The following is a 22,355-nucleotide window of genomic DNA, read 5'->3' as shown; positions in this document are numbered from 1 at the left end:
GAAATATCTAAAAGTTATTCATTGAAAATATTCCCTAATTTGCTGAGAATGTAATTACATTAAAACCAACTAACTAACTTAGGAATACTGAGAAGTATAAGACAGGATTTTTGACCTCCCTCCCTATCCCATCCCTGCTGCTGCAGTTGAGGACGCTTCTGAGTCTCTTTATAGCCTGGCTGTCCTGTAGCTATCTCATAGACAAGACTGTCCTTGAACTCACTGAAACCCTGTGTTTGCTTTCTTGGTACTGGAATTACAGGTGTAAGTGAACCACCATACCTGGCTTGAGTTTTTATGGAATGTTTTGACGTAAAAACATCTCAGAATTTTTAGAAGAAATAAATGAGAGTGACTAATCAAAACTCAATTCTTAAAAATATAACAACAACAACAATAATAATAAATAGTAGCAACAACAATAATACCTTAACTATATATTGTTTTTACTCTTGATACTAGGGAGATACAGGACTTCTGAAAGTTAAAATAAAGGAAGAGAAGGAGTATGACAATGGGGCTGATTTTGCCAGGTGGAGGAATAGCCTTCAGACCACAGAGGTCTTTCACAGACACTTCAGGCAGTTCTGCTACCAGGAAACCCTTGAGTTGAGGGAGGCTCTTGGAGGAATCCAGGAGCTCTGCTACCAATGCCTGCTGCCTAAGGCCCACAAAAAGAATCAATCCTGGCACTGCTGATACTGGATCATCCTGTCTGAGGAGCACCAGGCCTGAGTGAGAGCACCACTCTGTGAGTGGAAATGAGGCAATGACTGTTCCAGAGGACTTGGAAGAGAAGTGGATAAACCAGGAGGAAAGGTTGCAAACCACAATCATAAAGAGGAAGAGTCTGAGAAGGAGATGCTGACTTCAGGAACATCCCATAAGCCACCTTTGTCCAGTTCCAAAACATGAAAGAACAGCCACAGAGTAACCGGAAAGAAGAATGGAAGGTTCAGGAGACTGATGTTGAGAATACATGGAATGAAGATTTAGCCTCAAAGAAGGAGGTTTCTAAAGAAATGAATTACCTGGCAGAAGCATCTGGAATGTGGAATGGTGATGCTACTCAAGCCCCTGAATGAAGAGACACCATTACCAGGAGGGCAGATTGGAAAAGCAGCAGTTAAGTTCTTAAGTGGAAAGACCTTCTATCTGTGCTGATGTGTAAAAAGCTTGTTTCAAAATTCTATTCTTGTTGAGCACTAGAAAATATACACAGGTGAGCAGTCTGATGCATGTGATGAGTGTGGAAGGACATTCAGTCTGTGGTCAAGCATCTTTCAGAAATAGACACACCAAGCGGCAGGGAAATACTACCAGTGCAGCATTTGTGGCCAAGACTCCAGCCAGAATGCTGGGCTTCTCTGTGACTTCAGTTTTCATCTAGGAGAGACATCTTACCACTGCAATCAGTTCAGTGAGGGTTTTAGTCAATGTTCTGTTCTGGTTAAACATCAGAAAGTACACACCAGAGACCTTATGAATGTGGTAAGAAAATTGTGAAGAGTGTGGTAAGAACTGCACCTACTATTGCAACTTGGTAGCATCAGATAGATAGAGCACAGTAGAGGTGATACTGATGATGGTAAGTGGACGAGCCAGACCTGAATTCATGAGAATGGGAGAGGGCGCACACCCCTCCTGTGCTGTGGGATAACAAGAGTGAGAAAGAGATATACACACGATGTAGCCCCTCAAAAGCCTGTGGCCCAAAGGAGAGCTGGACTGGAGGACATGAGAATAGAAGACCTGACCCTGACCCTTTGCTGTCTATGGCTTTGGGTGAGTTAGCCAGTGCAATTCTGGAGAGCTTGCTGTGGTGGTTTGGGTGCAGGAGAACTAGCAGGTTGAACAACTTAGCTACCTCCCAAGCTCAGATTCGGGTCCTTTTGTTGGCCCACCTCAATATCTACCCCATCTATTTGAAAGGATTTCCAGTGAGGATCCAGTATTGATAGTGTAACAAAAGCCACAGGCGAAAATACAGATCAATGACATATTGCAATAAACACTTGCAAGTAAAAATGTGTGGAGAAAATGGTATATTGTGTGACACACTACAACCTCTATGACAAGATTTTTAAAATTTCCCTCTGACTTTGTTTTCTTTTGGTGGGGGGAGGTTGTAAGGGCGGAGAACAGATACGAAAGGTCAGGGAGATGATGAAACTGGGGCACAAGATATGAAATGAACAAAGAATGAAGAAAAATTAAATAAAGCATTAGTCAGTATCTAAATACAATGGAGAGATCAGAAGATGTATTTTCCAAAAAGCCAGGACATTAAGACCAATCAGTAACAAGCAACAATAAATATAGAGACTGCTAAAAATGTCAAATTTCAGCTGACTAGACCATTATAACCTAGAAGATAAAGTGATAAAATCACCAGTATTCTGGGAAAAAGTCAATGTCACTTTGAAATACATATTTAGTTAAGTCTTCTAAGTTGAAAACTAACCAGCAACAATAAGTTATAAAATAAAGGATCTACTTTCAACAGTTTTTGTTACTTTGAAAGTTACATTTCTTTCTTGTTTTATTCTCATTTTACCATCTCATAAAACCTTCCTCGTTCTCCTTCAAATTCATGATTTTTAATTAGTTGTTATCTTCTGATTATATAAACTATTATAACACACACACACACAGGTTCCGAGTTTACTCTGATGAATTCACAAATATGATTTTATTTTAGGGGCTACAGATGTATTTACTTTTTTCCTCCTCAGTCTAGTTCTTACTGCTTGGAAATTATTACTAACCTTAAATTATTACAACACTTAAGCTATTGGTTGCTTAGAGTTCTTCTGGACCTATTACTATCAAACAGTCTTCATAGACATTTCTGCCATTCTTAAGATTATTTTCATTTTATAATGAGAATTTTTAAGCAAACAAAGTATGCCATACAAGTCACATTATGAATATTTTTCATCAAAGATCTTGGCTTGAGAGGTCTCAGAACTTTTGTTTAGCTCATAAACCTTTCACTCTCATTTTTTTAAAAAAGGAAAATATTCTTGAAGACATTAAAACTCTTGTTCCTGACCACACAAGGAGCGAGAATGAAAAATTCAATCATTTTTCCAATACTAAATAGAATCAATCCTGTCCTTTTTTTGTCACACTTTTCCTTCTTCTTTAATGCATTGCACTAGAGTCATTTTAGCCATTGTGGGATTTATGATTTAATTGATCTAAACTTGTGGAAAAAAACAGGTAAATCTATATGAAGACACAGTTTTGGTATGGGCAAATATACTATCCCAGGAAAACACTGAAATTAAGCATCAAAATTGATTTATGGCTGAGGCAAAGAGAAATTACAGGATATAACTGTTACGTTAAGCCAAAACACCTTTGAAGATTTTCAGTGAGAAGACCTGGTTTTACTCCAAATTTATTTTCTTATCTTTTCTGCTGCAATGATGATAGAAATAAAACCTGATACTTTTGTGTTTAAATCTGAATTTAAGTAAATTTATATATTGCCATCAATTCTCAAAGTACCATCAGAATTAGTACACATCCCAGTGAAGAACTAAATATTAATAACATTTGACTTTCTTCCTTCTAGCAATACTTCCTTGTGAATTTGGGAAACTTGTCATGTTCTACAATCGATTTTTTTTTTTTTAACAATCTGTGCTTGCTCCAAGCACTTCCTTATTAGTCATGTTCTTGACTTTAAAAGCACACATCTTATTATGAGGACCTATAACACTTATTTTGCAGTTCTGTCTTGTGCCTCTGTAAATTAACAGAGTGTTGGTGCCTGTAGCTTGAGTTTCTATTAAAAAAAACCAAAAAACAAAAACAAACAAACATTAAAACAACAACAACAAAAAGGAAATAGATGCTGAATTTTCTTTTGTTTTAAAACAAACTTTCCAGTAATAGCTCAATACCTTTAATGTACTCGTCTTCTACATGTCTAAAAGAAAGTGTTGAAACATTTTTGTTAAGAAACACATTATTCCACCAAGCAGTTTAGGAGCATAAAAGACCGAAGTCTGTGCTAATGAAGATAATAGCAGCTTCAAGTTTTGGGGCATTTTTTGGTACAGTATTTTGCCAGGGAATGCATTAATAAAATGTTGAATGTAAGAGTTAAATAGCTCTATAGAATAAATAGGTATCTGGATGTAGTGCTTGAGTGGAAGGCAGGAAAGATCAATATAAATAATGATTGGCCTGTTCCAGATTCAAAGCTAGGGAAGATTAACTCCTAAATCTATGTTCTTGTCACAGTGTTTCTGTGAAAAGGAGGATGGAATAAAAAGCAAATGGACCAGTTGAGAGAGGGTTGGACACTTCAAAAATATATCCAAAACAAGTCGTTTAAGAACAGTTTTATTCTAAGAATCTGCTGCACCAAAGATTTCTCACAAGACAATGTGCCCGAGTGGGTTATGTGTTACCCACTCATTAGGCTGAGTTTGAGGCAAAACCCACATCATTTTGCACTTACATTTTGTCTGAATTTGTTTTCTTTATCATCATCACAAGGAATATTATTATTTTCTAGGTAGCTTTCTTAGTGATCCTTGTGCTTGTCCAGGAGCCCTTTGGGGAATTGTGATTTACAGATTTTTCACCATATTTAAATATTTAAGCCATTATCTTTTGCCTACATTTTTTCTTTCCTGTTTACCTAATTCTAGTTACATTAACACTTAAAGTTAGCATATAATTTATTGGTGTATTTTTTAAATGTTTATATAATCTGTATTACCACCTAAAACTTGCCATTTTTTTTATTCTTTTGTGCATTACTTACTATTTTTCCAGCTAAATTTAATTTTTAAGATGATAATTCCAAAGAGTTAAAAAAGAGACTCTTAATATCATACAGATATCACTAATCATAATCTTCAAATAGATTTAAAATAAAATGAACAACTATAATAAAAAAGGTAATAAGCAAAAATTTAGGTAATCTATGTCATTGTTAAAATAACTTTGGTGTAGCAATTTTTATAAAATTTTACAGTATAAATATAAACAAAGAGCTACATTTTACAAATCAACATTTCTAAACTACAACAGAAATAAAACAATGCCAATACTTCACATAAATTATACCATGAATTTGTGTGTTCTAACATTACTTATTGAATACAAAACAAAATCAATTAGGAAACAACCTCATTTTATACAGATAAATGCTATTACTGACAAAAACAATATGAAAAACAAAACGATGCTTATAGGTAATAAAGTAACATCAATACCTAAGGTAATTTCAATAGACTTGTACAAGTTGGTAAGTTGTTGATAATCTTTTCATCTACCCTTTCTCACACATGAATGAGCGAATACCTCAAATACATGAGAATTATCTTAGTGTAATTAATATAATTAATACCATTTATGCTTTCAAACTCTCTCTCTCTCTCACACACACACACACACACATATATATATATACAGAGAGAGACAGACAGACAGACAGACAGACAGACAGACAGACAGAGACAGAGAGACAGGGACAGAGAGACAGAGAGAGAGATCTCTTAGCTTTATAGGATGAGAGAAATTAGTTCATAAAAAGCACACAGGAATTTTTTTCAGGTATACATGAACAATTTGTAAGTAAATAAAGCATAATCTCAGCCCAAGCAATTTGACTCACATTTTATCCACTTACTATTTCTACTTATTCATTCTTCTCTGAGCATATCCTCTCATTAAACTTATCTCATCATTGTGATATGAGAGAGAGAGAGNGAGAGAGAGAGAGAGAGAGAGAGAGAGAGAGAGAGAGAGAGAGAGAGAGAGAGAGAGAGAGAGAGAAATCTTAGCTGTGTAGGATGTGGGTAAGTATATGCATTAGACAGGAATAGATCAGTATCAGATCCAAAAGCTTTCACCAAGTCAATTATCACACTATCTTAGAACATAGCTACTTCTTGCCATCCTGGAGACCCAAGTTCAAACAAATTCGTTTCACTAGTAACTTCTCTGATTTATTTCCCCATTTCTACTGCTGTTGTTGCAATTGATTTTGACATTGCTTCCTTTGACTGCCCAATCCATCAAGCATTTCTCATGAGATTACTTTCAGGGAAGAAAAGCCTACAGCTGGGATTAGATTTGACTCTGTAGCATCTCTGAAAATTTTCTAGCTATAATCTGCATATAATGCATTATTTTTAGTGTCGGGAACACTAATAGTCCCACACTTATTATTACTAAATTACTAACAAAGATTATTTGGCATAGCTCTGGGCCAAAAAATACTTTACATTAGATATAATGAATTTATCAATGACTACTGACGGGTCAAAAGACTTTCTATGTAAAATTACAAGTAGCATGCAGTATTCATAGATAACTTTTTGGGTAATAACTGTTGTGGTTGTTTGAATGAACTTGGTGCCTTTGGCCCACAGGGAGTGGCACTATTAGGTGGTATGGCCTTGTCTGAGTACCTGTGACACTGTTAGAGGAAGTGTGTCATTGGGAGTGGGCTTTGTGTTTTCAGGTACTCAGGTCAGGCCCATACTCACTCTTTTCCTCCCCCACACCAATCTGAATGTACCATGTCTGCTTATGTGCTGCTTTAATTTCTGTCATGCTGATGAAGAACTAAAGTTCTGAACTGTAATCCAGCCCTCAATTAAATATTTTCTTTATAAGAATTGCCATGATCACATTGTATCTTCATAGTAATAGAAACCAATATTAAGATGCCTGTATGGTTTAATTATGAGTTATTATAATTTTGGCTTTCCGAATGATAATATTATGATGTAGATCCTTTAAGAAATGAGGTTCAGTGGGCAATAATTAGAATATGGAGGATATTGTCCTTAGGATGTATTAAGTAGTTTTCAAACAGTCAAGATTTGTTCCCTGCACAAATCCATCTCAAGGGGAGGTTCTAAGGTCTCTCACACACTATTACTGATGTTATGGTGTGCTCACCCACAGGAACCCAACATAGCTGTCGTCTGAAAGGCCCAACAGGCAGATGGCAGAGACAGAAGCAGATACTTATACCCAACCATTGTGCTGAAGTCAGGAACCTCTGTGGTTGAATTAGGAAAAGACTAGAAGAAGCTTAGGATGAATACCAGAGGAATACCAACAGTTTCAACTAACCTGGACCTTGGTGATCTCTCAGACACTGAGACACCAAGCAGGCAGAATACAGGAGCTGGTCCGGGGTCCCCAACACATACACAGCAGAGGGCTGCATGGTCTGGCTTCAGTGGGAGAAAATGCACCTAACCCTTAAGAGACTTGAGGCCCCAGGGAGTGGGTAGGTCTGGTGTGCGGGGGTGGAAATCCTTTTGGAGATAGAGGCAGGAGAAATGGGATGAGAAAATGATGGAGTGAGGACCAGGAGGGGGGCAATTACTGAACTGTAAAAATAATAGAAGTAGTAAGAGAGAAAAAGAGAGAGGGGGGGCTAGTTTCTCTATAATCTCTCTCTAATGTTCTCAATATTTTTATTGAGAATTTTATACATGCATATAATATCTGTTGATCAAGTCCATAACCCACTCTCTCGACTCCAATTTCTTTCATATTTCCATTAATACAATTTCTTCCAAAAGTCAAACGTTTTCTTTGTTATTGCTAAATCTCATAAAATCCACTTAGTACTGTCATCATGTGTAAGGGTGTAGAGTTGGTACTACATCATAGGTAGCCTCTCATGAGAAGCATCACTGGAAAAAAGAAAGGAAGGAAGGAAGGAAGGAAGGAAGGAAGGAAGGAAGGAAGGAAGGAAGAAGGAAGGAAGGAAGGAAGGGAAAGAAATGGAAAGAAAGGAAAAGAAATAAAACGAAAGGAAACGAAAGGAAAGAAGGAAGTGACTATTTCTCTCCTAAGTAGCCATCCACTGCCAATAGGTCCTCCAGTAGTGGGAGGATTGGCAGACCTCATTCAAACTTCATGCTGGAGTTTGGCTGACTTGATCATGATAAGTTCCTCAAAATGTGGTCAGAACAATTATGAATTCATGCGTACAACTTCCTATTATGTTCAGAAAAAAATCCTTTCATTTTAGTCATCCACTGCTTTTGGCTCCCATACTCTCTTTGTTTCTTATTCCTCTATCATCCCTGAGACTGGTGATAGTTGGGCATGGCATAAATGTTCCATTTAAGGCTGATACCTAACTCTCCAAGTTCTTATTCTCTGTGGCTAGATGAAGCAGTCAAGTTAGGGGAAAGGGACCTAAAGGCAGGCAAATATACCTTTGTTCTATTTATATATTGTTTTGATTATTTTGTAGTGTAAGGGTTTCATTTCTGGTCCAATCTATTTGGTGTTCTGTAAAATAATTGTATGATTATAGGTTTTAGGTTTCTTTAGGTTAGAGAATTTTTCTTCTATGATTTTGTTGAAAATGTATTCACAACATTTTAACAGGAATTCTTCTCTTCTATTACTCTTAGGCTTGCTCTTTTCATAGTGTCCAAGATATCCTGTATCCTTTGTGTCAGGAATATTTTAGATTTAACATTTTCTTTGACTGATGTTTCAATTTCTTCTATTGTATCGTCTACATCTGAGGTTCTCTCTTCCATCTCTTCTATTCTGTAGGTGATGCTTACATCTATAGTTCCTGTTTTCTTCCTTAGGTTTTCCATCTCCAGGTTTCCCCCAGTTTGTATTTTTATTGCTTCTATTTATGTTTATAGGTTTTGAACAGTTTTATTCATTTCTTTCATTTGTTTAATTATATTTTCCAGTACTTATTTAAGGGATTAATTAATTTCCCATAATGGTAATTTTTATTTAAATGTATGGAGTAATTAATTCAGTGACACATTTTCTTTATTCTAGCTAGTCCCACAATAATGGCACAGAGAAACCAAGATTTATTTAACCATGCTTTGACACTAAATAATTTGTGACTTATTATCTGTTTTAATCCTCCAAGCTAATCTGGCACTTCTCAGTCAAAATCTCCAAGATATTTGCCTTTTGGTATTAGTCTGGCTCTCTTGGCCTCAGCTTTTCCCATGATGTCTCTTCTTGCCCTCCTAGTAGTTGAGTCTGCATTACTCTTCTCTCTTTCCTTTTCCCTGGCTGGTGGAAGTCCTACCCTATCCTCCTTTCAGCCCAGCCTGTGGCTGATCAGCATTTAGTGATAAGGTAGAAATAAATGGCAAGCCTATCTTACAAAATCTTGAAACAGGAGATTCTTGACATAATCATAACAATCGGTGTCCAGATTTCAACAAGATATGGAAGGCAGAGAAGTTCAGCATTTGAATAACACAAGGGCAAACTTTATACAATACACATAAACTTTATGCCTATATTTTTCTCTTTAAAGGTCTCTATTATCTTCATAACATTGGATTTAAGGTCTTTTCTTGAGCTTCATCTGTGTTAGGATATCCAGGGCTTGCTCCAGATGGAGGGCTGCCTCCTGTAATGCCATGTTGTCCTGGCAGCTGTTGACTGTGTTCTCATGCTGGCCCTTTGACCATCTGGATTTTGTGGTTACTATCAGTTTAAATGCTAATTCCGGGGGTTTATCTTTGTTGGTGTGTGGTTTTGTTCACCTTGGTTTCTGCTTGTCTTGTTTATTTCTGTATTTTTGGCTGAGTGTCCTGGGTTTTGGTGATTATCAATGCTTCTCTAGTCTAGTAGTATTTCTCCTCAGAGCTTTTATGGCCTACATGTTCCCTGGAGTCTGGGAGTGCAAGCTTTACCTCTGGGGACCCTACTAACAGGTTGGCCTGCAGTCTCTTGTGCCAGTGGGCTTCCAGGAAAGTAGGAAGAATTCTGAGCTGATAAATGGAGTCCAGGGGCTGGTGTACAGTTTAAGGCTGAAAGGTGGATTTTAAGGGCACATGGAAGGCAAGGGCTTGGTGCAGGGTCTTAACTTGTTGTCTCTGTTGCCAGCAGTCCTCCTGGAAAGCAAGCAGGAATTCCTGTGGGGCAGGAAATTAAGCTGGGCATAGTTTACAACTGTTTGATTGCTTCCAGGGGAGTTGGCAGGCAGGGACTTAGAAGGAAGGTAGGTATTACTGAGGATCACTGTTACCTTCAGGTCTCAGGGAATATAGAGTCTTTATAATTATTCTATAGAATGAGAGAAATTATTTCATATTGTTATTTCTCAGGCACAAGGAATTTCATATATTAACTACCTATGACCATAGAAGTCAAATCCAACACACTTTGTATGCCTGTCACCTTTTAAAACACATGCAAACAAATAAGGAAGCTTTTGAAAAACTGAGGTTATCACAGCACTGCCTTGTTTATCACTATGACAGGCTTTAAAATAGTTTAAGGTGGTGGTGACAATGTATTGCAAGCAAGTCTACAGGCTACAGCTTTTATGATTATAAATTAATATAATAAATCTGCTGCATAAAACAGAAACATTGTATTCTAAAATGACAATTTATGAGAATGGCTGCTAAAGGCATTTAAAAATAGAGAAGGAATATCGCCAGCTTATATTTATACTAAAGCGAACAGAAGGAATTGAGTTCTGTGAAGCAACATGAAGAGATATGTGTCTTTCTCTATGTTGACATTTTGTGAAGTTGTATCAGAAGAATTTATACCTCTTCTACAAAATTAAGAGTAAGAATTCCTCTTGGTGATGAGCCCAAACACCCATGTTTCTGTGCCAGGGAAATAAGGTATCAGAAATGATGACTGGATTAGAAGAGAATTCTTTAAGTCAGTGTGACCTCTTTGGATTTTACACGTGCGTGAGATAAAACCAACAAGAGTATTTTAATTATGTATATTTTTTAAAAAAATCCTTAACAGACATCTTGTGAGAGTGAAATCAATATATATATATATATATATATATATATATATATATATATATATATATACTATGTTTCCAGAATCATTTTAGGTATAATTTTTTTATTAAATTTGCTATGAAAATACTTCTATTGCTATACAAAATATTTCAGTATGGTTTGTTTCTTGTTGAGTATAGTAATATAGTTCGCAAGCTTTTAGCGCTAGTTTTGCTTAATTTATTCAAGTGGTGAAATGAGTGCAGTTGTATATTCAAGTCTTACTCTATTCTTTTAGTGTATAGTTCTCCAATCAGGTTCTTTAATATAAATATTAAAATTTAAACACACTTATTACATTTCTCCTATTTTCTACAACATATCATGCAATATGCACATCTCTGATTTTTACTGTCTTCCCTAATGAAATTCTAGAGATATTCAAATTGCTGCATAAATTTCTTTGTTCCCTCTTATTTTTCTCTGCTGAATATATTTCATTATGTATATGACAGTTTAATAATTACTATTATTTTATTAATTTTTTATGCCAAGATTTTCTGAAACACTGTGACATAAATATAACATTTTGTATCATGTCTTTCCTAAAGGAAAGGACATTGTATGCTTAACTTGTCCAAGTTGGTTTGTGTAAATGACATTCTGATGGAGACAAGAGTCTGGGAAATATCTCCATTTCTGAATTATATTAAAGATCAGACATTCGGATTGATATCACTTTGAAGGTTTTGTTCAGAAATGTATTGTTGAGATTTTGTGGATGGAGCTTTTCTTTCATGTCTAGAAAACAATAACAAGGAATATCCCTGGTCCTTTGGCTCTTACAGTCTTTCTGCTCCCTGACACATCTATGGTGTTCTGTGAGTCTTATATTCAGGTATTGTTTTGTAGATGTAGAAACTGAGATTGGGCACCCAATGGCCAATTGTTCTTTGCATTTTTAAATTAGGTATTTTCTTCATTTACATTTCCAATGCTATCCCAAAAGTCCCCCATACCCTACCCACCCACTCCCCTACCCACCCACTCCCACTTCTTGGCCCTGGTGTTCCCCTGTACTGAGGCATATAAAGTTTGCATTTTGATCAGTATAAAATATCTGAAACCATATTCAGTGTTGAAAAGACGTTTTTATGATGAGGGTTGAGGGCTACACTTACCTGTTGAGTTGTAAATTATATTGGTTTAGAAAAGTGTCAGGAATAGATTCTCCATTAGGTTCCATGACCTCTCCAATCACAGTTTGTTGGCTATATTTACAATGGCATGTGTTTTCCCTGATGACCTAAAGGACTGGTATTCTATTGTGGAACAGGGAAATTTTCAAAAGGCCTCCACAGCAAAATAAATGGCTATTGAGAGAGGAAAAAAATCTTTATCTAGGGATGAAGTTTTTATAGGTTATGTAATCATAAGTGGTCAGGTCTAAATACATGTACATACAAGCAACATTAAATAGAATATGTACTATCAGATAAGTATATACATATATTAATAAATTTATGCAGATATATGTAATGATAATAATTTAGGGAGAGAGACAAAGAGAATGCATACCTATATCTGAAAGGAATTGGAGGAGGAACAAGTGTTAAGAAATTAAATACCTTCTGTACTAATTTATGAAACTCTCAAAAGAATAAAGTGTATAGAAATTTTTGCATATTGGCCACTCAATAAAAGTTTAATTAGTGCTTGCAAATAATTATTTATGATTAATTATAATTTCTGTAGGCATATTCTTCATCAACTTGGACTATTGTACTTAATACATAAAAATGTATATTTATATGATATATACACACGCATATACTATATGAGTAAGTATTTTTCTGGAAGAGAAAATTCACAGACTTATTTTCCATTTCACTTGACACCATTGATGTTTGACTCTTTAAGTGGAAATGCTACTTTGGGCCTTTTGACTGTGATGTGAAACTATAATACAAGCCAGGATGGTTCAACTATTGTATGTCATGTTACATTTTCCCTTGAAAGATCTCATTTTACCTTGATAATGAAAATTGCATTAGTTTTTCAATAATATTTTTTCATTCTTGACTTTCTTCAGACATCCTTGCTGAACTTTAACAGATTTTCATTATTGAAATTTCTGTCAGTACAGCTTTAAAGTCTTAGGTAACCTAGCTCAGCCAGTCACATGACTGATGATCAATAGTGGAGCATAACTATCTCCTAAGTCTGAAATTATACCTCCTTTATTCTTCAACAAAATTACTGTTTGTCAGAAAAATTTATTGCATTTTTTAAAGTACCATAGGATAACCATATTGCAATGTAGGAGGCAATTTCATTTTTCAAGCTTGTATTTATTTAAGACTATTTTACTTTCTCTCTACATATCCCTGGCTTAAATTCCTCAGCTGTTAGCTGTTTTATAGCAAATAAAAATGTGTTTGCAGAAACTGCATATAAAACTGCTTATTGAGACTTAAATCTTCAGAAGCTGTTTTGTTTGGTTTGCTTTGGTTTACTCTTTCTTTGAACTTCACATTTGCAGGATCCCCTCCCACTCTGTTTCAGGTCTTTGCAATTAATTATTTGGAAATCTTGTCCTTTGTAGACTGATCTACTCTTCATTTATTAATGAAATTGTTCATATCAGTTTGATACTTATCCTGTTGCACAAATTACTCAAATTTTTATTTTTGACTCCTGCATAATTATGTAATTATGGTTTATTGTGTGTTGTGTGGGGGGTGTTATAGTATATGTGTTTGTGTTACTAGGTGATTGGGTGCATATATATATAGGTTCATGTGCACATATTTAAGGGTGTTTACAGAGTCAGGTATACTCCACAACATCTCTTCACCTTGTATATTTAAGGACAGGGACTTTTTCTAGCTCTTGATTTCTGTCTCAGATAGGTTTTTACTACAGTTATAAACTAATAACCAAAAGTTCTTCGGGGTAGCAAAAGGATTACTTGCTCTTCATTATTATGTTCCATTATGTAAGGGAGCCAGGGCAGAAACTCAAGGCAAGAACCTGGAGTCAGGAATTGGAGTACAGGCTAAAGAGGAATTTTGATTACTAGCGTGTTCATCCTCCTGTCTAATACAACTCAGAACCATATGCTCAAAGTTATTCTTATGAATGATGAAATAAAAATGAAACTGTCTACAGCTCACCATTTCCCTGAAGAACAGGGAATATCATAGAGCACCAAGCACAGCACACTGCAAAATGCCAATATATGAAAGAAAAGAAAGGAATTATTTGTTTGAACTAAATCTTGAAGAACAAAGATGAGAATTGAAAAGAAGGAAGGGAAAACTCCATCCCAGGCTCAGATATTAAGATCAGGTGCACTCATGTGACCAACTATGTTGTGCAGCTATTTATTTCCATATTAAACCTTAACTCCTTAGGACATAAGATGTATTAAGGGTGAATGAAACATCCCATCTTACAAAGAATCCTCTCAAGACTCAGAAAAGCAAACAACTCATTAACTTCAGGAAACCTATGAAATTGAGTGGCCTCATTAAGCTTATACTCTGCCAAGCGTATACAACAGGTAAGAACTTGGGAAAGACTTCTCAGAGAAGTAGAGCTGCAGAGAAGACCAGTGGAGCAGACTGAGAAACAAAAACAATCAATCAATCAAACAAGCAGGTTGCCTAGAAGAGACAGAGACCAGTGGAACTGCCTGGAAATGACAATCTATTGAGCTGCCTGCAAGTTGTATAGCATGCTCAAGATTTTCAGCTTTCATAGACCATGTGGAATTTGGTTGTCTTTAAATGTCATGCCCACTCCTGTAAAGAACAGGTACAACTGATTAATTTGCCAAGTCAGACATTGATGTTATCCTTACTTTGGTCTGTTGTGAGTTTCTTATCTGGAGTGAATAGTCATGTGTTCATATTTCCCAAGAAATAATGTTGTAAGCATGGTACAAACAGAGAAAGACAAGGTAAGTAAATTATAAGGGAATCTGTCCAACTGTGTATAATAATATGGGCCTTTTCAATGTTAGAAGGAATATAAAGGTAGTAATGATTCTTGTACCTAATTCTAAATGGTTGAATTTTGTGGTGAACATATGTAAAAAAGAAAAAAGAAAGAAAGAAAGAAAGACAGACAGACAGACAGACAGACAGACAGACAGACAGAAAGAAAGAAAGAAAGAAAGAAAGAAAGAAAGAAAGAAAGAAAGAAAGAAAGGGAAAAGAAAACAAAACTATGAAACATGTTTTTAAGAAGCAATACTACACTTAAATTTACTCTTTCAAAGTATGCCTTTAAAACAGTGATATTTGGAAAGTGTTGAAATTGAATGCTAAAGACTATTGTCTGTTTTGTATGTTATTTCTCAGTAAATAATAATTAAGTGTGATTCTAAGCAAAAGATTTCTTTTCCATTTTCTGGAAAATTGCTGTGGTTTATTCTTATTTTCTCTAAATCTACCCACTAGAATTTTCTGGGTATCATAATAATATGGTTATATCTGAGTGAAGATGATCATGATATCAGTAATCAGTTGAATTCAAGAGGCACTTTAAAAAGAAATTTGGAATGCCTTGTTAGATAACTACCATTTCCCTTTTCTGTTAGCTAAGGTAGCTCTCTCTCTCTCTCTCTCTCTCTCTCTCTCTCTCTCTCTCTCTCTGTCTCTCTCTGTGAGTGTGTGTGTGTGTGTGTGTGTGTGTGTGTGTATGTTTTAAAAACAAAAAGTACAGGGAAGACAGAACTCAGAAGATTGAACATTGGATAAATGACAGTCTGATAGGGGAAGGATTATGCTACATTTCAAGTTTGAATCTAATTTGTGAGTTTTACTTAAGATTCCTGCCTGTGATTCTCCTGTCACTTAGTAGGAAACATATGCCACACATCATCAAATACATGTCCCCCAAATGGCAAGACTCTAAACAATGGCTCTCATTTCTCTCTTAGCCCAAAGTAACAGTTCATGGAAAACAAAAATGTCTGGCAATCTGAAATGATTAATAGTGCAAGGTTGCATTAAGAGGGGTACAAAATCTAGAGGGACAGAAATAACTTCTGAGTGTTCTATAAAGTGGTTAAGCATTTTACATGGTACCATTAATCACCTCCTTTTATTCCACTTGCAATAAGAAAAATTTCTGGCTGTGATATAGGTGGGAATAGTGAATTGGGTTTGGGGAACGTGATCTAGGGAATGAGGTAGTTTTATAGGAAGGTATGCCTCTCATGTGCTCTTCTCACGGGTATTGGCAGCACCCGTTCTTGTGACTGGTGTGGCCTGCACCTGAGCAGTGGGCATCTGCCTGAGTTCAGTCTGAGAGACCCATCTTCCTTTGCACAGTCACTGGCTGTACAGCAACTCTTTATTGCCAATCAAACCAGCTTGCATATTTAGCCTGCATGCAGGACATTGCAAACAGATTATTTTTTTTGGGGGGGGGTGTACAATTAGCAAGAGAACACCAGGCACTACAAATTCTAACACAATTCTTTATAGATCTTGAAAGAGCAATATTAAATTTTATATGGGGAAAAAAAAACAGGAGAGCTAAAGGAATCCTCTACAATAAAAGAATTTCTGAAAGTATCACAATCCCTGATTTCAAGCTATACTACAGAGCTATAGTAATAAAAATAGTATTCGCATCAAAACAGACACATTGATCAATGGAGTGAAATTGAATACCCAGACATAAAGCCAAATATATGAACACTTGATTTTTTAATAAAGACAGAAATATACAATGGGGAAAACAGAAAGGATCTTCAACAAATGGTACTTGTCTACTGGATGTCTGAATGTAGATGAATGTGAATAGATCATATCTATCATTTGCACAAAACTCAAGTCCAATTGGATCAAAGACCTCAACATAAAACCAGATACACTGAACATTGTAAATGAGGAAGTGGGGAATAACCTTGAATGCATTGGCACAGGAGACAACTTCCTGAACTGAATGCCAATAGTGCACCCATTAAGATAAACAAATAATAAATGGAACCTCATGAAACTAAAATCTTCTATAAGACAAAGTCTTCATCAGAAGGATAAAATGATAGCTTAATGAATGGAAAAATATTTCTACCAACTATACGTTCAATAGAGGACTAATATTCGAAATATATAAAGAATTAAAAAAACTGAGATATATCAAGAATTCAAGAATATGATATATATCATTTTATATATAAAAATCACTAAATCCTCCAGTTAAACAATGTGGTACATATCTAGACAGATAATTCTCAATAAAGGAATCTCAAATGGTTGATAAAGTCTAAGAGAAATGTTTAAAATTCTTAGTCATCATGGAAATGCAAATCAAAACGGCTTTGTGATTCTGTCTTAAACCTGCAGGAAGGGCTAAGATCAAAAGCAAAAGGGCTAGCTTATGCTGTCAAGGATAAGGAGCAAGGGGAATGCTTCTCCATTGCTGGTGGAAGTGGAAACTTTCACATCCACTTTTTTTTTTAATATTGGCAATGTAACTGTTTTTTTTTAAGATTTATTTATTAATATATGTAAGTACACTGTAACTGTCTTCAGACACACGAGAAGAAGGCATCAGATCTCATTTCAGTTGGTTGTGAGCCATCATGTGGTTGCTGGGATTTGAACTCAGGACCTTTGGAAGATTGTCAGTGCTCTTAACCACTGAGCCATCTCTCCAGCCCCACAACTACTTTGAAATGTACAGAAGAGCACACATTTGTTCCTCTGCCTTCAAACACACATACAAATTCAATAACAAGTTACTAGCTAAATAAATAAAATTAAGTAACACCATAGAACAAATATCTAAAGACTTTTTTCCCATAGACTAGTAAACTTCACAAATTTTCTTTAATTGAATGTTTGTAATTCATGACAATTAGTTGAGATTTTTCAGGTAATATACAGTTTTTCATATAAGTTGAGCTATGCATTCTCAATGTTATCGACAAGAATATTTATATAAATATCTATTATTATAATATATTATAAATTATGTATAATAGATTATGTATTATATATTGAAAGTATATGTTATGTGATATATATATAATATTGTATATATTGAATACATATTTATTTTTTGAAATATATATATATACATATATATATATTTCAATACATAGGTAGTATATTGAGTTAAAATTTCCTGGTAAAGGAGGCAAAAAAATTGAACAGTACTTGCCAATTTGTTAGGTTTATTGAAAGAACTAGTACTTCATCATTGTAAATTTGAGCATATTGTTTGAATATTTGTCTTAGCACAATAAAGAAATTTTACTTTTAGAGTATTATTACTAAAATCAACCAATAAGGTATTTCTATTTTATTTAATATTTTTATTAACAATTTATTAAATACCTGCTAAATATACAACTGGGACTTAGTAGTGAATGTTTATTTTATAGGAATAAATTAACCAAGCAGCACAAAATAGATCTTGAACTATCAAGTGATTGCCACCCTATGGTTCCTAAAATAGCTTGCGAATAAATGTTTTCCAATTGAACTCTGAATATACAATGATAGTCAAGAATCATTCTTCATTTCTATCTGATTTGTATATGATAGAATATTGGAGATCATAAAAGTGAGAGGTAAATAAATTTGGTTATTAAATTTCATAAATTGTGTTACTCTTCATTGAATGTGGCCACAGTGTTTATTGATTGCTCATAGCCCTCTTCCAAACATTATTAGGGACATTTATAACTTCTATTGTTTAGACAAGAACACTTAACTTTGAGGTGTTAACTAGGGCTTTCACTATCACATGCCCAATAAAATGCAGATTTCAGAGTTTCAGAATTCCAAATCAAACTACTGCATTATCTATCTCCTCATATGCTGCTTTACTCCCAAAAGAACTTTATGTAGGGAGGTTTATTTAACTAGTCAAATGAGGCCTGCGATTCAGTGAGGAGAGGGAAGAAAATAAAAGACTAATATAATAACTAGACCTACATTAAGCAGGACAGTCATATCAACTAATCTGATATGATTTGGGTTATGCATTGTTAATTCATTTTGAGAGCTAAGTCTTGTCATTAGTGTCTTCTATCCAGTTGTCTTAAATACCCTCAGGAGACAGCGGCATAATCAGTGATGATAAAATGCTTGTCTTGATTTCACTTGTTTGAGGTAATAAAATCTGGCACCAAGTGCATTTGTGTGTCTGCCTTTAATTATTCCCACCTCAAGTCTCCATTTCTCTTCATCTCTGCGTTAGGATCATTAAGGTGTTAAGTGCAAAGCTGCTGCTCGATGGAACAAGGCTCCAGACAGTCTGAGTTGACAAAAACCAATGCTGTGACTTAATAGCCATAGGACACATTTGATCAGATGGTGGGCAACTGGGTATAGCATCAGATTAAACAAACCAAAAAGTCAATAAAAGAGCAAAAGCTATTTAGGGATTGTAACATAGTACAAAGCTTCAGAACAGATATTGGTGTCTTTTCCAAAGACTTAAAACATTCTTTAAACATTTTAGGGAAATGCTGCAGTTTATTCCAAACAATAGAGAAGAAACACATTCATGGGTCACAGGAATGAAGCATTTTATAAATTGTTATTTGCTTTTAAAAATATCATTTAAATTTGCATACAAATTAAGAATTATACATTTCTTTTATTATTGGTTATTTTATTTATTTATCTTTCTATTGTTATTCCCCTTCTTTGTTTCCCCTCCATAGCTCCCCTAATCTATCCCCCCATTCATTCTATGAGGGGGATATACATTTCAACACATAGATTTGATTTACATATTCAATCAATAACTAAACCCCTTTAAATTTATAATAGATAAGTATCCTCTTTAAACAGTGCATAATATCAAATAGACAGAATAGACAGATGATAGACTGATAGATGATAGATAGATAGATAGATAGATAGATAGATAGATAGATAGATAGATAGATAGATAGATGGATTTAGATTTTAGGAACACATTTTATTTTATTTCTGTCATTCTCTAGGAAATCATTCAGATGTCTTCACATTTCAACATGAACCTTCTTATTTAACTTGTCATGTTGTAAGTTTTTAAAAATATATATTTATTTGTTTCTTTTTATTTGCAATTCAAAAAGCAGTGTTCATTCTGCTTGGAAAGTTGTTTGAGGGCTGACAGTATGGGGGGCTTTTCTTGAGCAGACCCGAAGTTTTCTTAGCTTTTTGTCCATACAGGAGCTCAGAAAGAATTCTGAGGGAACAAATTGAACTGCACATGAGTTGCTCAGATGCGAAGTCTGAGTCTCTCTCACAGGCTTTACTTTCATAAGAAAAGCCTATAATGTAAAAAGACAAGCCTCTTAAGCTTAGTGAGCTCTGCGTGGCAGAAAAGGAGATGGGAATCAAGATCTTATTACAAAAGACTAAGTCATTTGGAGATAAATCAGTTGCTTCCTCTGTAGCTCAGCCTTTCCCAATAAACTCAGTTTGGAACACAGAGGTAAAGCCAACACAACATCTGCAGCCTAGATCCAGAAAAACTATTACTCAGTATCTGCAGTGAAAGTCCATGAAAGACTCAGAATTCTACAGTTCCTAAAAAAAAAAAAAAAAAAAAATCTTTTTTACTTCTGTTGTCTCTTCTGAGCTCTAAGAAAGAAAGTATATGTTCCTTCCAGGCCGCCCTAGCATGGAAATAAATCTATTTCCCAGTGGATATGATGTCCATTTTTACATCTGGAGTCATATTTCCCTTCATTCAAATCAGGAAATAATGGAGAAGACAAATCAATATGATGCAGTCTGTAAAGCATGCTCATCAAGGTCTCTTCTCTGTTTTGCTCCACTACACAAACTGTATTTATCCCCAGATGCTAACTGAGGTTATTTATTTATTTATTTATTTATTTATTTATTTTGGACTGAAAGAAGTTATAACGTATTTCTGTTGAGTACTTTTTGCCATTTGATCCTTATGAATGTTTTGCTTGCATGTATTTATGTGCACAACATGCCATGCATTCCTTGTACCCTCAGAAGAGAGAGAGCATTTGATTCCCCTGGAACTGAAATGGAGTTATGGAAGCTCATGAGCTACTGTATGTAAGCTGGGAATCAAGTCCAGGTCCTCTATAGGATCAACATGTAATCAAAACCACCCAGCTATGCCTCCAACCCCTGAATTTTTTATCTATCATATCATATTTTGACTATGATCTCTATTAAATATGTAACAATATCTTCCTTCTTTATGAATGCATATCTCTTTCTACATCTACAACATGATAATTGACCACAGGCAACAACTATGGTAGACAATTATGCTTTGGGACGATATGTACTTTCAACTCACATAGCATGAGACGAAAATTGGTGTTTCCTCCTTTGTACTTGTTCTGCCATCTACAGACAATATTGAAAAGGAAATAACATGAAACCCTGAAACCTTTCTTTAAAAGCCATTCTCACTTTTTTTCTATTTTGTATTGGGTAATTTTTATTAATATTGTTACTTGTCCTCTCCATAGCAGATGAACGGTACCTCTTATAAAACTTTCAGTAGCAAATGGGCACTATATGTCTCTAATATATGGTGCTGTTAAATGATTACCACATTATTGAAGCAACAGTGAGATGTGTCAAAGATGATGAACTGCTGCTCAGCTTCTGCAAGTAAGAGACATACACTTAGACTCTGAGAGACCCCAGTCAAGCAAAGACCTTTTAACTAACTGTCAGGGACACAGGTCTCAGGAAGAACTGCTGAATCCCCTGTAGTATTCTTAATCCCTTTTCTTGTTTTCATTTTTGTCACAGGAGATTGGGAACTACCCTGTGTAGTAAGTCACATTGAATGTAATTTCAGTATCCACTAAGTTTCTTTATCTACTAGGCTAATACTGATAACTAAATAAAGTTATGTTTGAAACAGATGTGTTTAATTAAATAGAATTGGTTGATTTTCATTTTCTCTTCCATACAGCACTATTTTATTATATTCATTAAGAATGCTAGTGACTAAATACATTTTTTTAGAATTACTCCAGAATGCCTTGTCTGCCCAATATGTCTAAAAGTTTCAGCCAAAACAAATACGAATTTTAATATGGAAGGGTAAAATCTGAAAAATATTTAAACTACTTTTTTTTAGTTTCCTTTTATTGAAAATATATTTTTCTCACATATTAATTATGGTTTCTCCTCCTTTTACCTTTTCCAGTTCCTCCTTCTTCCTCTCCCATCAAATTTATTACATTTCTGTTTCTCATTCTAAAACAAATTGGATTCTAAGGGAATATAATATAGTATGGTATGATTTGATATGAGTGATATGATAAACTACTAAGACATAAAAATTGAACAAAACAAGCAAACAGAAGGAACAGAACCCAAGAGCAGGTGAATGAAACAGAAATCTACTCATTCCCATGCTCAGAAATGCTATTAAGACTAATTTGGAAGCCGTAATATATACACAACAGACCTATAGGGTGAAACAAAGACTAGAAACAATATATAAGTGGACCTGGAGGGCATCATCCTGAGTGAGGTAACACAATCACAAAAGAACTCAAATGATATGTACTCACTGATAAGTGGATATTAGCCCAGAAACTTAGGATACCCAAGATATAAGATACAATTTGCAAAACAC

At 35.0% G+C, this 22,355-nt stretch overlaps 1 pseudogene; it reads left to right on the top strand.

Moving 5' to 3' along the window:
- Nucleotides 1-911: 911 nt before the first annotated feature.
- The window catches only part of LOC110297988, a 32,744-nt pseudogene continuing 11,300 nt past the window's right edge, over nt 912-22,355 (top strand).

The sequence above is a fragment of the Mus caroli genome, chromosome 7 (assembly GCF_900094665.2).
Source record: "Mus caroli chromosome 7, CAROLI_EIJ_v1.1, whole genome shotgun sequence".
In the NCBI taxonomy this organism is placed as follows: Eukaryota; Metazoa; Chordata; class Mammalia; order Rodentia; family Muridae; genus Mus; species Mus caroli.
The sequence above is the reverse complement of the archived record's forward strand: the minus strand, read 5'-3'. Positions and strand labels throughout refer to the sequence as shown.